This window comes from Platichthys flesus, chromosome 2, assembly GCF_949316205.1.
Source record: "Platichthys flesus chromosome 2, fPlaFle2.1, whole genome shotgun sequence".
Taxonomy (NCBI): Eukaryota; Metazoa; Chordata; class Actinopteri; order Pleuronectiformes; family Pleuronectidae; genus Platichthys; species Platichthys flesus.
The window spans coordinates 24,354,756-24,369,364 of NC_084946.1; positions in this window are offsets into that span (position 1 = coordinate 24,354,756).

The window sequence follows — 14,609 nt, forward strand, 5'->3', positions numbered from 1 at the left end:
TATCTGCCATTTGGAGATTCCAGAGTTGGAGATGTCAGAGCGTCCTACCTGTTTGAGCCGAGCAGCTCCGGGGGGCCGGTGGACTCCCTCAGGACCGACCAGATGGAAGCCACCCTTCACTGACCCCCGTGTCAGGTGCCGTGGTCATGAATCCCCCTGTCGTACACAAACCCTTAACATGAGCCTGCAGACACACAAACAAACACTGAGGCTGTGAACGTGCACATTAACAGCGCTGGAAATGGGTATGAAGATGTGTAGAGAGCTGGAGGGAACGTGCAGCTTCTATTCCAGACGTACTGTGTAAGTGTTCAAGAGGCTTTTAGAGGCGTGAGGTTGTGATATTGCTTCAAATGATTTGTTTTTATTTGTTGGGAAACTTCCTGGATATCTGAAAAACAAATTGCCGTCTGTTTATCAGATGCATCAGTAGAGGAGCTGTCCATTGTGCTCCAGAGGACATGATGTATGAGTAACTGCTTGTGAGCATGATGATTCATGGTTGTATGAATGGCACATAGTGGTTTTATTCAATGTTGGTCAAGGCTGTGAGGTAGACTGAGAGTTGCAGGAGTTTGTTTTGTTCGTAGCACGGCTGATTCAAGGGCAGGTGTAATTTAGTGTTCAAGCAAATTCATGTTTAATTTCCTCCAAGAGCAGCAAATGTATGTTCACAACCCTGGAGAGAGCTAATGTATGTATGTTTTTTCTACTCAAACTCAAAAAACATACATACATACAGACGCTTATTAAAAGTTGTGTGTGGATCTTGTTGTATTTTGTGTTTTGTTGTCTTTTACAAAATTAAGACAATATTTGGTCTCAGTGTCATTAACGATGTTTAGAATGTTTCCTTTATTCTTGAATTTAGCAATTTAGGTCTCCAACAAGATGACCTAATCACAGTCAGAACCTGACACTTGATGTTATTACCTTCACCGAGGAGGTTACATTTCCAACCCCCGTTTTGTTTGTTTGTAAGCAAGATTTCCCAAAAGCTACCAGACAGATCACCACAAAACTTGGTGTAAGGATGTGAAATGGGTTCAGGGAACAACTCAGGACATTTTGGTGAGGATGAGGACCAGGGAACGGTCCTACCCGGGTCTGTGTGGGTCAGGCATAAGCGATTTAGACGATGGATGGATGGATGGACTATAATGAACATTTTTAATCTGTTCTGCTGGAAAGTTTCGATCATTAGCTCGGCTGCCTCTTGGAAACGAATCCTGACCTCACACAAATGCAAGATCTCTGCACACGAGTGGGTGTGAGTGAATCAAGCACAAGCTGAAAGAAAACTGCACCTGAGGGCAAATGGGGGTTCGTCAGTGTTTTATAATTAGTAACGTAGGTGACCACAGTGGTCATTGAATTGGCTCTAGTGTGTGATGTGCTGGCGTGCATGATATTTTGCTCTGGCATTGTTCTGATGGGTTTATTATGATTATTATGCGGTTGCTTCGGGCTCCTCTCTCAGACAAGACCCAAGTGGAGCAGCCAGCTAGATGCAATCTACTTCATGAAAATTACCATAACAACACAAAGCTGTGGAAGGAGGCAAAGGGAGGTGCATGCAAATGGAACAGCAATGAAAGAAGACCGCAGGCCCAATCAAGCTGTCATAACACACAGAATAATAACAAGTGAAAGCCATTAAAACCTTTCACTCCGAACCGGTACACCTCAGCGTGTAAAGAATAGGATTGAGAGACCCTCGTATCTCTCATTTTGCCTAAACAGTCAAAAATAAACGACCGGCTTTATTCCACTCACATCCATCATCTCCAGAATATAGCGAGACATTCATCAAAAGGAGTCGTGTGCTGCAAAAACAATTATCTATCCCCTCGTCACTTGGTCTTGTTTAGACCTCTCATTGAAACGCCTCCTTTCTTTGTCCATATAAACATTTTTAACATGTTTTCCATCCAAAGGAAAACTCAAGCTAGGAGCTTTTTCAGGTTTGACTGATGGTTTTTGTAAGTGTGTGTGTGTGTGTGTGAGGGGTGGTGTTAATGTGTTTGTGTGACTGTTTCGAATCTCCACTGGATCTGGGAACATGCCAACGAAAATGTGAAGCTTCCACATGCCGTCACAACCAACTGTGGTGTAGATAGGCTGAGGAAGATGGTACACAATTTGGGTTTTGGTCTTTTCACCGCCACCAATGAGATTAGGTTTGTGCCCCGGCCCATTTGTTGGTTGATTGGCTGGCTGGTTAGTTGTTTGTTTGAATACTTGGTGGTTGGTGGTTGGTGGTTTGTGTAGTTGTTTATTTGGTTGGTTGGTTGTTTGGTTGGTTAGTTGGTTGCTGGCTAGTTGGTGGTTGGTGGTTGGTGGTTGGTGGTTGGTGGTTTGTTTAGTTGTTTGATTGGATGGTTGGATGGTTAGTGGGTTTGTTGTATGTTTGTTTGTGTGGTTGGTTGTTTGGTTGATTGGTTAGTTGTATGGTTAGTTGTTTGAGCCGCTTCCTTATTACAGAAGTCATTGTTTTAAACATGTATAATCAGCGAGTGTAGTAAACGTGTCCACAGTTTACTATGCAGTGATAGAACATGTTGCAACAGTGACGGAGCAAAATAAAATCATCCGGAATTCTCTTTGACTAAAACAACAAAAACAAAAAGCTTGGTTATACACAGAACACTGATAACAGCCTGAGCAGCCATGACGTGGGGGTCACAGGGACAGAAACAATAACAGATAAGGAGGACAACAATACCAGATGCACAACACAATCATGTTCCCAGATGACAAAGCTCTTCAAAGCAGAATAAGGTATGTTGTACGAATATGAATCACAACTCAAATCAATGTAGCTGGAAGCACTTTATCCCACAATAATGACCCGAAGTTCAAGATGAGATTGAATACCAACTCAACATCATTTTAAAACTATTGTGGTCGTCCACCTCTGCTGCAAAATGTCAGCTGATGAAACTGCATGAGTGACGGGTGAACTGTGTGTTTTCATATCACATTCACACACAGTTGACTTTCACCGTGTGCCTCCCTCCTCCCTCCTGCAGCAGCCTGCGAAACACCCTCAGACTCACTGAAGGTAATAAACTGAGGATAAACACTGTGCTCACGTACAAGCAGATCAGAGAAGTTCACTTACACATGTCTGTAACTGAGGAGAGCGTCCATTTACTCTCAATTCAGTCAGGAGGAGGCGGATTGTTTAAATCTCTTTCTCGTCTGTCAACAATCTGTGAATGGGGACCTCGTCATTAGACTGTATATAAAGACGGATGACGCATTATTCCCGACGTCAGGGTCTTCACAGTAGTCCTTGTGATGTTGAGCCATGGTATTAAGATCCCACCGAAAAACTTATACCGGAAAATTGATCACTTTAACAAACGTCAGTATGATAAATGTGCACTTTGGTTATTTTATTTTGGTTCATGTCCAGTCCATCAACATCGAGGAGGCTTGATTTATTGATCTTTAGTGCAGCCAGCCACCAGGAGGCAATGGAGGCTATCTAGGGGATCTGTCACATTTTTCAGTTACACTGATACACAAGTATCACTCAAAAACCACAAATAATTCTGATACAACCATAAATAAGTATAATTTATGTGCAGGTGGTTTAACAATGGAGCAATTTCCATGTTCAAAATGTGAGTTGTGCCAATGCGCTCATTGTGCTCAAGTTCAGCTGAGTCAGCGACTTCATCAGCTTTGATTGTTTAGCTCCTGCTTCCATTATCCAGAGAAAAAGCAGTCTCAGAAACAGCCGCTCAGATGGTTCTGTAGTGTTTGCTTTAGCGGTGAGAAGAGGGAATGAGCTGAGTGCTTAATGTATCTGATGATTGGACAATGTCCTGAAGGAGAGTGGAGATCTGCACCACTGATTTTAGTGGATAATCCTTAGTATTCAGGTTATTACCCAGCTGCATTGTGATGCCTGCAGTCATCGTGCTCTCCACACTGCAGCAGTCAATTAAATCGTAGAAGCCCTTCAGCCTCCTCAGTGAGAACTTTGCTGAGCTGCAGCCGGTGAGATGGAGTCGGTGAGTTGGTGACTCTGGAACCTGACGCCGCTCATGGACTAGACGGATGAACCGGAAACGTGCGGTGGGGAGGGGAGGGCCTCGGTTTCACTGTTTCATGAGAGGTCGCTGATGATTTCCGCTGTTTTATCATTGTTGACAGAAAGGTTGATGACCTTGGCACCTTGTGGTCAGGTCAACAACCTCTCCCCTACACGCTGGTTAATCACAGTCCCTGAAGAGATTGATTGCAGTTGTATTGTCTGTGAACTTCACCTCGTTGTTACCCTTGAACCTGTAGGTGTTCACGGTGTACAGGTTGGGCGGCTGATGGACGTGTTGGGGACTAACAGAATACAAGTGACAGAATCAGGCATCAGTAACTCTATTTAGTAACTGTAGGTGGTGATTAGAAAGCAGTTGAAATCAATAGACTACATCTACGTCATTATTACCTCCACCAAGGAGGTAATGCTTTTTCCACTGTCCATTTGTTAGTTTGTTGGTTGGTCAGTTGTTAGCAGTATTATGCAAACACCACTGAGCGGATTTCCATGAAACCTGGGGGAAAGCTCTGACAGGAAGCAAGACAGAATCTCTAAAATGTATTCATGGATCCAGAAATTTATAGATTCTGCAATAGCAGGTGAGATTGGGCATTTTTTTGCTTTACCTCGGGTAATTTAAGGGGAACGTTGGGCCTAGGTGGAGGTAAGCACTGTCCTATGAACTATTGTAATATATGTGTTTAGTTTGAATGTAGCTGTATGTAAGTCCAATGCTTATACTGAGTGTGAATATACTAATACGAATACTAAGTTGTTTAGTTGAACTCAAATATCCTACCTGGTGGACTTCCTACTCGCCTAGCTACTTGCTAGCAGATTAGCATGTTAGCATTGTCAACATAGTTGCTAGCTCAATCGTTGAGTACAGACCAGCCAATTTTTTTATTTCTATAGAATAATGTTATAATAATAATAATAATAATTTTTTGGAACCATTAGAGCTACAATCTTTTACCATGTTTTTTTTGCTTCCTCGCTCTGTGCAGCAAAGCAGATTCACGTTAATGTTATGTATACATATATATATAATTTTCATCTATTTGATGGCGTGTGTGAACAGAGAAAGTAAAAAGCTGCCTTTGTGGTGCTGAATATTATTTTAAGAGAATTGGTTGCAAGGGAACAAAGTAGAGACAAAATCTTCTATGAAATATTCAGCTTATTTTTATCGTGTTTACTGGTTTTCATTTGGACAAAATGATGTGAAAAAAAAAAAAGGTTTTGTTCCGTTTGCCAGACAAGACATCAGCGTCACAGTGACTCATGGGTTCAGTCAACTTTGTGCAGCAGCAGTGTGTGAATGCATCATTCATTCACATTCAGTTGATAATTTCATGATAATTTAATACATCATTAATATGTATGAGGTATTAGGGGGGGAAACCTACTGTAACTTTGGACTAAAAGCAGCAGCATAACAAATATTTAATACAAACTTTATTAAATATTTTTCTGCAAGTAGGAGTCATGGGTCAACACAGGGTTTGTGATTTGTTAATGGTGAACAATGTGAATAGAAAATTCATAACGATCAACATTTGAATAAATATTTGGTGAAATTAATGCAGCCTCCTTACATCAATGGACAGAATACAAACAAGTGTGATGGCATATTAATCATGAAGACGATCAATAATCCATCAATAAGCTGATAGAGAAACAACAAATGGCCGTCCTCTTAGTTGTAACTGTTACATCAGTCATGCTTTCCCCCTCAGTGCAGCACATAATGCAGTCGACAGTACAATGCTAAGACATTTGTCCCTGGAACTGAGACTTGGATTTCAGACAGAGATAAAAAAATTGAGATTTCTAATTTGTAGCAAGGAAAAGTGGAGATAGAACAACTAGAAAACCTGTGAGGGTCTAAAATATACAGTCGGTGTCGGCTCAACAACTGAAGCAACAGGCGTTCACACCAGGGAGGACAATGAAAAGCAGTGTGGAGCTGTAGTTGGTGTTGTTATAGCATCGCCTGGTGTTATAGTACAATATCTTGATTAAAAATGAATTATGAATTAAAGTCTCTCCAGCCTCAGGCAGACAAATAAGTCTTTAACAACATGATGTTGGTTCTCATTGCAACAGATGATCCGTGGGGCCAGAAGTGTATTTGGGAAGATCCGTTTTATTTTATTATACCTGCCTCTTTTTTGTTTTTTGGGGTTAGTCTCCTGTTCCATTAGGGTTTCACTGCGTCATCGCTCAACTGTGCTTTACCTGAACGCTTGGCTTGAGTGTGAACTTATCCTGCTGCGACGACTACCTGCTCCTGGAGGTCATTTCCTCTGCGAACAGGTGGACAGAACTTGATGGTCTCACTCAGCATATTCCCAATGCATATCCTGTGGAGCAGGATGCACTTTTCAAGCCAAAAGGCTCTGGTGTCCTGCCCACTGCACACGTCTGAGCCCCATGTACAAACATGAGCTCCTTTTAAAATGTCAACCCCTTTTTTTCCTGAACTGCATGAATTAGATTTGTATTAATTTATAGTAAATATAAGAGAAACCATATTTTGTCAAAGGCTATTAAGAATGTGTTACCAGCCAGCACTCAGTGCAGCGTGCATCGTATTTTAAGAGCACTTCCATATTTAGACCATCATCCGACCCTGTTTATTAGAGAGGGCTTGAAAAATCCTGAATATGTTTGACCTTCTTTACTGGAAGTCATTTGCATTTGGGTTATTGAACGAAAGTAGTTTTATCTGACACATAAATTGGCCTTTCGAGTTCGGGTGAAGAAATTGCATGTGTGAATATTCAGCAAGAGCAAATAGAAAAATTGTCAGGGCTGCAAATGAATGTGGCTAAGTGTAAAAATTGGGTTCTAGAGTGTAAGATGGAGTTAGTTTGCTAAAAAATTGGGGTAGAGGTGCATTTTGGCAGAGTTGAGAGGGGAAATGAGGAAAAATGTCTCTCATTGCCAGTTAACCACCGGCTCAGCGAGATTTCTGAATTGCCTGTGTGCAAAAGTTCTGGGGGTCGCCTATTGAAACCTCAGCATTAATGTCAGAGGTGATCCGGTTTAATTTGTGCTCTAAGAACTGAATCCCAGACCTGGAATGATGATCATTCTTAAATTGGCCTGTGAGGATATCAGCTGATGAGCCCGGTCCAGGCACACATGGATTAGATCTCTGTAGGGCTCCTCTCACTTCCAGCCTGAATACTGGAGTCACAATACACAAGGAGGATGAAGCCTGTGCACAGAATCGAGTTGAGTGTGTGGAGCCTCCACCTTGGCACAGGAAATCATTGCACAGTGGTTGAGCAAATAGAAGGAAGCGAGGCAGAGCGAGGGAATGTGCAGCAGGATCCAGCCCTGGTTTCGTTCGGAGAGGATTTGTGCGATTCATCAATAGATTTATTACATAAAATAAAGCCGAGCGGACGTATCAGGTGTTATGTTAAATTTTCAGTCTATGAACTTTTTAGATTGGCTTGTTTTTTTATTACAGAGCCGCATTGTAGATGTTAATATTGTTTTTAATAGTCTGTGTGCTCTGAATTTCAAACGAGTCCATATTTATCGTTGCATAAACATTTCTCTCTGCCTGTTCTTCCAAACAGGGATGGCAGGGGGCTATTCATCACTATTCATCTCACTGTGGCACAGTGGGGCTGGAACGAGCTGCTTACATCAGCAAGTTGACATGTTTACAATGATCAACGTGCTGATGTGTGCCATGTACGTTATCCATCAGTTTAGGCTTAGCATGTTAACTCAACTAAATACAGAATACAGTGCACTCTGATGGAGATTTCATAGCAGTGCAAATTAGAGAATTGGTCAAATTAAATTGTGACCATACAGATCCTGGACTGTACAGATCCTCAAAGGTGGAGCTAAATCATCAGAGAAAATATAGAGTGAGAAAATCTCCATGTGTATCTCCGGGTGCTGATAAATCTCAAAACCTCCAACGAAAGCAACAATAAAAAGAAAAAAGTAATAGAAATACATTAGAACCAAACAGGTTCCCGGTGGCTTGTCATCAGGCTGCAGTTGGTGTAGACGCTTTTAACACTGCAGCCCTCTCATCTGCTTATTGGGCACTTTGCCATGAATGCACTTACACAGATAAAACTGTTTTTATTAATCAAAACACACCAGAGGACTTATTTCATGTGATTTAATGCACACAGGCTGTCAGCGTCGGACCTGTTGATCTGGACACGCAAGCACACGTGTGGCAGCTTTTGGGATGTCAATTTCAGCACCACGGACAGCTGCACTCACTCATCTTCCTCCGCGCTGCATTTTTGAAATTGCCAGACCAAAGCAATCAGAAAGTTTGGATGAATGTATAAATATATATATATATATATCTGCCCCCACAAAGTTCTGATGTGAAGCTCGCAGAAACAAGGGAGCTCACACACCTGAGGCCAAATCCATATTTCCTCTAATAAATAAATAATTACAGCTCTGACAGTCCTCTCCGGCCCTCATATCACACCATCATCCCTGCGGTTCCTTATCTGGTTTGGTGATGCGACGGCTTCATTTTCAGAGGATAGGTGAGGCTCGGGTTTGCTGTCACGGTGGGAGAGATGATGACCCGTGCACCGCGCCTCATCGACAGCCCTAATAAGAGCAGCCCGGCACCCAAGACCTGCAATATCAACCAGCTGATCAGCAGGTCAGCCGGGATTTGTATCCTAAGCCTCGTCTGATGAATGAATCATTTCCTCCCGTCTGTCTCTGGAAACACAACGTGTCCAGAGGTTGCATTGCGAACGACATCAAATCCAGATGGGGATGTGAAGACGTAGATGTGGGGCTGTCGTGACTGTGTGGAATAAAAAGTCTTCAGGGAGGATCAGGTTGAGGCAGAGAAAAATGAATTCATGTAGGTTGCCTTCACATATTTTTCTCCCGAGATTGATACGAGACTGGAAACATTATTTCAAGTAAAATTACAATTTACTGTAGTAACACTCTTCCCTCTGCTACTCGTTCCCTGTATCACTTTTCATGTAATTGATTTTTATTAGCACCTTGACGTAATTGCATCTTGTTCCTTGCGAGCAGGCTGATTACATTTTTGCCCGTGACAGCGGCTCCGTGTGAAAACGTTAGTGTTTGACTTCACAACTCAGGAAATTCAAACCTCCAAGGAGAACGAGAATTTAATCCATAACAATTATTACAGTTTGAGAAATGTTTTGGAAAGTGGTTAGCCTTTTTTTTGTGAAATATTAAATGATATATATATTAACTTTTCTTTAAATAATTATTTAATAAGCACTAATAGGTTTTGAGCTAAGAGGTTGGAGGAAGAGAAGTTGGAAAATAAGACTCTGGTACATTAATGGTTTTGAACTTTACGTTAGATTCTTTGATGAATAAGAAAATAAAGAAAAACACTAGACATATAATTTAAATTAAATTTATTCCGTCACATTTGGCCCAGTGAGTCATCACCATTTAAAACATATGCTGCTCTTCTACAATTAATAAAGGATAACATGTCTTAATCGCCGGATTTCAAGCTTCAACCTCCTTTAGATTGAATGAATCCACATTCATATTCCTCCAACTAAACAATCAGCAACTTAAGATGCCGCTTTTCCACAGCAGTAACTTCCACGAGTAGGCTAATCCCAGGGTTTCTCTCTGAAGACATTTTATCAAAGGCAGAGCTGCCGCACAGAAACAGGTGGAGCACGTAGAATTCCGAATTTCACTTCGGGTTGTGTGCGGCTGCTAATGAGAGCTGAGGGATTATCTGGCCATGACCGGGTCAATTGGAAGGTGTAGCCAAGCATCTTGAGGCAGAGTCGGACCGTGATGTCTGCCGGAGGGAAGGACGGCTGGAGGAGAGGGGGGGGGGGGGGGGGGGGGCGGGGACAGCAGCAGCAGCAGCCCGACACCGTCTCAGTGACAAGCAGACACGCTCCGGGTCAAGCAGAGTGGTAATTCCCACAAAGGTCAGACAAAATGGCAGCGACCAGCATTAAGCCTGGCACAGCTCTCTCTTCAGAGCTATAATCTGTCTGCTTCATTTTTCTAGCACTGCTTGTGTCATCCCTCACGCTGCTGCCCCCCCCCCCCCCCACTGGAACCACCTCCGACAACAAGAGGGCAAAGAGGGCCGATCGGTGTCACATCCCTCAGAGGTAACGTTTCTCCGGCTGACTTAAAGGTGCGGCCCGGTGGCGCGTGTAACACCGGTGAAATCAATGAAAATTGATTCCACGGTGAACGAATATAACTTTCTATTATTTTTTATATTACCTCAGGAGGAACAGTATATCAAGGATTTATTGAGGCCTTAGTATTACAATGCTGAAGCAATTTGGTCAACTCCCCCCAGTAAATTGGCTTGTCACAAAAGATAGCATTAGCGAGATGAACGCAAAATGCCACGGTGCACATGAAATTATGAATGATGGGACTTATATTAACATTTAAATGAGACTGTCACGGTCCAGTGGGAGTACAAGTTTTCAGTGTTTATGGGGCGGAATGATGTATCGCGAGGAAATCAGATATGAATTTTAGTCTTCTACTACATGCCTGTGGTTGTTCTTTACAGAACAGCAGTTTGTGTCTAAATAGCGTCCTCATGAAACTGATGTGATAACTAAACATCGTGATGGGCCCATTAACAACTGGTGTGGTGCAGGATTTAAATGAGTGGAAGGAGAACAGCAGCCGAGACTCCATAAGTTCACATGTCTTCTCACTCCATCATATCTGCTCCTCCTTGTTATCGTGTGGGTGTTTCTGTGAAGTCGCCGCCGCAGATTCCCCCACGCTGTCCAGGGGGGGGGGGGGGGGGACCGAGAGGGAAAACGTAAGCAGAAAGTACAGGCAATGACCTTTGCAGACTCCTAGCATGATGAATGTCAAAGGTTTTCTGTTTTTAATTTGTCAGAGTTTCCAGAGAAGCCTGACCTATGCCTACATGCAGCCACGGCGTTTCCATCACAGCAGGCGCTGAAGCGGCACCTCAAAACCTATTACTACCCGCCTTCGCCGAGGCTGGCGCTGTCAAAGCTGCAAATTAGCCCATTTGCAACCTTTCATGAGGCACTGTAGCAGGGAACAGCAGGTTTTTCTCAGGGAGGGCCGGTCGCTGAACGATGTCGTGTATTGCAAATGTGGCACATTGCCGACAGATGAACGAATGCACATTGAAATTTGGCAGGTGTCCCTTTTGTGCTGCTTTGCAATCCATTATGGATCGTTGGTAGATTCTGATCTTTTTTGTGTTTTCAGTGTTTGGGATGTTGATACAGAAAAACTGCACTGTTGTGAGATTAGTTATGAAAAGTAAAAGACATCTTTAAAGTCTTCTGAAATTCGCTTAATTCTGTGTAGAATACAAGTATTATACAACGTTGTCTGTATCCACTAAAACTTCTCCAGTGGAGCTGTACCTTGAACTCACTCTAGGCTGTTAGATATTGAATTATTTCAGTTCTTCTGATTATATTGCTACTTTCTGTTTTGAAATTTTATTTTGAGAAAAAAGGTCCAGGAACAAAACAAGTCCTGAGGTCAAATACAAAGATGCACAGCTACACAAGAATCCAAGAGAATGATATTTTCAAATCAATATCATTCCTCTGGTGCAGCTGCATGAATACATACAGAGGAGGAATCCTCTGGGGACCATGACTGACAGTAAAATGATGCTGCTGAATTTCCAGAACACTTAATTCCCCATCTCCCCTCTGCTTGCATCCTAAAGACATTCATAATGGAACAAATCACACGATGAATGGATTTTCAAGTACAATTCCAATCGAGATTCATATGTGAGTCTTTTTTAGACCCAGGAGAGACGTCCGAGAACCTTCGGTTTTCTCCCTGATTGTTGAATAAGAGGCAGGAGCCGAGGATTCGTCCCCCTCAGAGCGTCCTCTGTCCCTGCCTCAGAGTTCTTGATCAATGAACAGCCAGTAATCAGTAGAAGGAGCTCTGGTCGATTCCACATTAGACTCCAGCTTCCTTATTAATGAACTTTTCTCTCACTGCCTCCACCCGCTCACTGAGAAAGTGTAATTTTAATGGTCGTCAGCCTTTGTAATCGAACTGCTGCTCGTAGGTCTGCTTCAGCTGCTGGATCCAGTCTCAGACAAATACCATGAGTTTTCAAAATAACAGCTCTGGAGGTGACATAACACGTTGGATAATATTTCATAAACATGGAATCATTTATGAACCCCCGGCTGAAACCGAACCCTTAAAGATTTCGAATGCAGAAAGTCCCTTCAGAGAGTCAGAGGGATTCATGCCCAGGTGCTGTCTTTTCAATCAAACATAGAAAACTGATCCTGTCTAGAAAGCAGCAGAGCTCCTCAGCATGCACGAGGTCGCGGTACGCTGACCTTCATCCCGTAACCTCAACCCCACTCCCCTCCTGTGGCCTGATGCGCTGCCGGCTTGGACACTTTCCAAGGTGATGTGGAGGGGCCTCAGTCCTGCAGGGAGGTGCCGAGCCAAGTGTCCAATGCCCTCCACTGTTAATGAGTGTATCTTGAAGGACCACAGGGGGCAGAGGTGCACGAGGAGCTTGAGGTAAAAAAAATGAGCCAGATGTGTGAGCTGCTGATGGAAAAGAACGTACAGAAAACTGAGCTGGTATTTTCTGTCTCATCTTCTTTCGGTTGCACAGCTGCGAGAGAATCACAACAGTTTAAATGAAAATTTGAGAAAAAGATCACTGCTGTGTAATTATCCATGAGGGCAAACCTGCCAGCAATTATTTCTGCGCTCATTGATTTTCACGGAGCGAGATGGATAGGTTTTTTCTTTTTTTGTAATCATGTCTTCTCTTCTCCTCTGTCACCTGTCTGAGCTTTTAGTTTTCAACCAGACACTGTACAGATGGACAACCTGTCTCCACCTGCTTTCACTATCCAGGGAATTAAGCCAAATATCCCTGAACCCAAAACCATCGATCCATCACCTATACTGCTTATCCTTGTAGGGTTGCGGGGTGGGGGGGGGCGTTTGAGCCCAGAACCTTGAACCGGTAACCAGTGCATCACCCAGCTGAAACCATATGACTCAACCCCAACCCCACATGACTCAACCCCAGTAGAAGAGGACTTCTCTGGGGTCACAGTTTTTGTCCACGTTTTTACTGAATAATGTTTTCACCGATGTCTGGAGAGGCACCACAGTGACAGTTAATCACACAGCAGCAAATTTCTCATATGATCCAACAGTTTTCTTTGAAAATGTTGATGATTGTGAATCCTTATTTTATATTATTCATGTCCTGTAAGCGAAGTGAGAGGCGGTGGACTACTGGCAGAAAGTTGGACTGTGGGAAGAAAATCCGACTGTGGTCTCTGGTACGAATCCACGGAGTGACAACAAAAACAACATACCTGGACGGACAACACCTGGATCTGTTCCACACTGTAAAAAGTGCCTACCCCACCCCACTGTCTCAAGAATTCAGCACATTGTCAATCACTCGTGCTTTAAAGTCAGAACCTAATCAAGTAGAACTCGTATAAAATCACAGCCCAGGAAAAAGAAAACGATAAAAAGGTGATTTATATAGCGGGTTCCCGAAATTGTATTTTATTATTGCCCAGAACCATCCATCCTCTCAGGTCTACACCAGCATTTAACAAGCTGCCCCTTTATTGCAATACCTTAAATGATCAACAGGTGGTGCCCTCTCCTGCCCCATCCTCACATACTTGAAGGTGGCACTGTCAGATTTTGTCAAAAAAATGTAAAAATGTAAAAATGTCCTCGTAGCTCAGGGTTAGAGTTTTGAAAGTCAAGACAAAAGCGAGCTGGTCGGACATTTTCAGATTTAAGAGCAGTGTGAGGCAGCTACATCAAAACCAGCGGGTGTCTTTAATTTGGAAAGTGGTCTACCTCAGCTGACCGTGGACAACAAATTCACTTCAGCCTTCGATGCAGTGACACACACGGGAGACATATGAAGTTTCTAAATGTCTGTGTGGATGCTGCCCTTGTGCCTTTTTATAATAACTCTTACAGCAGCTGTATGATGCACAGAGGATCCTTCATAGCTGCTGTATTATTCAGATTGAAGTGGTTGGAATGACACCGCTCGGTCTGCAGAAGCACAAGGAGACTGAATCTTTCATGGCGTGCTGTGGAGAGACGCTCCTTATCATCACACGGCAACAACTCCCCACCGACGGCAATTTGTTATCTAATGTACTTCCTATTAATAATGTAACGCTGTGCTGTACATTAAGTGGTGTGTACATGTGCTGTATGTGCAGTATGTGGAGAAAGATTTCTGCTTCTTCCTGTCACAGGCCACCACGGATGGTAATTCTGTCTCCGACGGGGCTCGATGTTTCCATCACTTTTCTCCACGTATTATTCTTCCCTTCCCTCACCTGTGCGAGGGGCGGCAATAGCGAGATGAGATATGTGCGGCTGTTATGTCAGCACATGCCCCTGTTGTATAACTTAACAAGGTCTGTTGCTCTGAGGCACAGATGGCAATCTACCACTCTTTAATAGAGCAGTCGTAAACGTCTCCAGCAGCTTTGGATCGGGTTGAAACATCCTGCAG